Consider the following 3888-nt stretch of genomic DNA (forward strand, 5'->3'; position numbering starts at 1 on the left):
CTCGGGGGCCCTGAGGTCCCGTCCTCCGCGACGGAACCCGCGGTCGCCACTCGCGCGCTCCTCCCGCCTGCGCCCCCGCTCCTCCCTCTTCCTCCGCCCAGCTGGGTCGGACTCGGTGTCAGTCACGCTGCTGGGGGAGAGTCGCCGGCGGCTTCCGGGAGCTCCAAATACAGACGAGTCTGAGGGGAGAGGGGGAGGAGAGCCGAGCTGCGCGGGTGGGAGTGGAAATAAAGGGGAGCGAGGGGAGGAGGTGCAGGAGAGGAGGGGCAGATGGGCCGTGGGAGCAGAGGGAGAGCGGGAGGCCGAGGCGAGGGCGGGCAGGCAGTGCACCGCGCCTGCGAGGATGCTGGCCGGGGGAGGAGGACAGGTGGGGTCCCTCAGAGGCCTGGGCAGAGAAACGGGCAGCAAGAGACAGGTCTGTGTGCACCCCAAGCCCCACACAAGGATGAGGGTTCTGGCAGAAGAGGCGGGGAGACGGCCAGTGCGTTAGCTGGCATCCTTACCCAATTCACTCACATCCTGCAAGGACATTACTTTTTAAAAAGTATTATAAATATATATAGTAACTTAAAAAACGCTGCCTAATTGTTTAAAGAAACTACAACCAAATCCAAACTACTTCTGAAAAACGTATGCTCGTGGCCATTTCCCCTTGGTGTATTGATTATAATTACAAAATTGGAAGCTTCCCCCTTTTTTAACATTGTTAGAAGCAAAGCATTGATTTTTCAGTTTTCATCAAACTTTTACTTCAATCCGAAAAAGTGGACTTGAAGCTCTTTCTTGAACGAGTGGCAGAAAAATAACTGCAGTGAGGAAAGGGGGGGGGGGGCAGTTGAAAGTTTAAAATAAACTCTTCAGACAACCAGCATGAAGAGCAATCTCAGAAAAGCCACTGTTCCCGGCTCATGTTAAAATTGCATCAAATTCAGTCCCGCGTGTAACGAGGCGTATTCTGTGCCTTAGGTCAGACTCAGATGAAGATCCTTCCCATCACACGTTGCTCTTGGCCAGCAGTGTGGATGTCCGGTGTCCTTGTGCTCCCTGTTTTCTGTGAAAAGGGAACCTAAATGGCAGAAGCCCTGGTCCACGGATGCGTGCACTGCCTGGAGCCAGAGCCAGCACCATCCTGATCCGGCACCTGCCTAGTGCATGGTAGGTGTTCTCTATGTTTATGCTGAGGGATGGACAGATGGATGGATGGATGGATGAGTGAAGAGTGTGTGTCTCTCTATAAATGCACACAACACTAAGACCCCATAGATATATGATACACACACACACACATATATATATGGTATATGGTATATATGGTATATATTCGATATAGATATATATGGTATATATGCTCTATATTCCATATAGATATATATGGTATATATGCTATATATTAGATGTATATTATATTCTATATCAAATATATACCATATATACTATATATAATACATATAATACACACACACACACATATATGGTATATGGTATATATGGTATATATTTGATATAGATATATATGGTATATATGCTATATATTATATGTATATTATATTTTATATTGAATATATACCATATATAATACATACAATATATATTATACACACACACACACATATATGTGTGTATATATATATAGTTTGCATGCGTGTGTGAGTCATATGAGGAGGTCTCACTCCACTGCTGTGTTGCCTACAGAAAGACTCAAGACTAGGTAACTTATAAAGAATAGAGGTTTAGGACCCAGTTAGGTGGTATGGTGATTAAGGTGGTTGGTTTCCCACATGGCTAACTGCAAATCAAGTCCTGGATACAGTGGCTTAAAAATCACACTGGTTGCATGTACTTTTGTACCCAAAATCCCAAAAGGAGAATGGAGGAGAAGGGATTGTGGCATGGCCATCCCCCCTGGGGGAGGATTTCTTACCTTCCCTCTCTTTGTATCACTCATTTCCAGTGAGGGCATGCACTCTATGGCAAAAAAAACTAATAAATAAATAAATAAATAAATAAATAAATAAATAAATAAATGTTTATTTGACTCATGGATCTGGTGGCTGGAAAATCCAAAGGTTTAAGGCTGGCATCAGGCCCTGTCAAAACATGGCCAACAGAGGCAGAGAGAATGGGGGCATGTCAGAGGGTGTGGTACATGTTCCATGTGGCTTTGTCTCTCATTCTCTCTCCTTACAGACCCACAGAAGTCAATCATGGGGCTATGCATTTACCCCCAATCACTAGTCTCTTCTTCAAGGCCCCACCTTTACAACACCATAGTAAGTTTAAGTTGTCACCTTTCTAATCCTGTTACAATGACTCGACTCATGACTTTTGGGGAGATATATTCAAACTATAGCAAGGGGTCTTCAACAAGTTTGTAGAAATATGGAACTAAAGTGCATGTTTATTTTAGTGCAAAAAAATTGAAATCATACATAATTTTTTCATACTATGCATTCTCCATGAATATTCTAAAATCTCTCTCTACGTATGTATATATAGTATTTATATAGAAACATATATGTACATGTGTACATGCATATACACATATACAAATATATGGCATCCAGGTTTCCGTGTACATATATGTATGGTATATGAGTATACAGATATATATGTATTTATATTCCAGAAATGCAGAAAATAATATATCCACAAAAAATAATCTCAGCAAGATCACAGGAAACTTCCAGACTTCCATTCTAATACGATTACACTTTAAAAAAATTATTTATTTTTATTTATTATTATTATTTTTTAAAATTTGACCAGAGAGAGACAAAAAGAAAGAGAAAGTGAGAAAGCAAGCCGCCAGGTCTGGGACTCAAGCTGCAGTTGGCCATGTAGGCGTTAAGCACCTTAATCACCATGCCACCTGCCAGCCCCATAGGACTACATTTTTGAACCATTAACAAATATTAATCAAGCCTTTCTTTTAACAGAATAAACTTTGTGTTGGCATATAAAGGTAAATAAGGCACAAATCCTGCTTTCCTATTTATACTATAATAGGAACCACAGTTCAAGGAAGCCTGTAAAAATGTCCTAAGAGAAGTATGAACAAAGGTCCATGGATGTGCACTAGGGAGGGAGGTTGCTTCCAGAACTGGGGATCAGAGAGCGTATCCTGGTGCCAGAGAATGTGTGTGTTCTCCAGAGAGGGACAGAGGGAGGGAAAGTGAGAAAGCACTCCCCATGGGGGATGGTCACACCTCAGTCCCTTCTCCATGTCTCCATCATGTCAGGATTTGGGGCATGCACATACACATGTCTGACATGTTTTTCAAGGAGGAGGATTGGAAACACACAGTCAGCCTCGTGGGATCCAGCATCCTTAACCACTAGGCCACAAGGTTGGCCTGAGAGTTGGGTTTCCACAAAGAAATGAGACACTAAGAGTGGATGGTGGAGGGAAGACATTCAAGATGAGAAAAACAGCAGGGCACACATGGAGATATGATGAAGGATGGTACTTGAGCTTAGTGAATGAACTATTGTGGAATTTGGCATGGAAGGAAAGTCGGGTCCCAACTGCTAAAGGCCTTCCATCTTAGCTCAAGATGCTGGAGTTTTAAGTGGTGGCACTGGGAGGTTGTTGACAGGGTTTGAGCAGAACCATGGTAGCTATGGTTATTTTGGTGGTGGCGTATTTGGTGGTGGACTGAAAAGAGATAGGAGGCAGGGAAATATGCTAAAAAATAATTCTGTTGTCTGGAAGAAAGGTCTTGAGGCTTAACTTGATGTCCAAATTCTTCCCCTATCTAGACTCATTGAGCACATAGTGTCCATCCGCTGTGTGGGTTAACCCCCTAGAGAACTCTTCCCCAACCCTCTGAGTATCCATATTTTCCAAGTAGACCCGTAAATTCCAAGAAAATGAGGAATTATGTCTAT

The 3888-nt window shown here is 43.0% G+C and overlaps 1 protein-coding gene across 1 annotated transcript in view; it reads right to left on the minus strand.

The window, feature by feature from the left end:
- Positions 1-205, minus strand: part of CAP2 (cyclase associated actin cytoskeleton regulatory protein 2) — a 123479-nt gene extending 123274 nt beyond the window's left edge. Inside the window, exon 1 of the mRNA XM_006165523.3 lies at positions 1-205. The gene's annotated coding sequence lies outside the window, so the exon portion shown is untranslated.
- Positions 206-3888: the final 3683 nt, after the last annotated feature.

This window comes from Tupaia chinensis, unplaced genomic scaffold (genome assembly GCF_000334495.1).
Source record: "Tupaia chinensis unplaced genomic scaffold, TupChi_1.0 Scaffold143936_1, whole genome shotgun sequence".
NCBI classification, from domain to species: domain Eukaryota; kingdom Metazoa; phylum Chordata; class Mammalia; order Scandentia; family Tupaiidae; genus Tupaia; species Tupaia belangeri.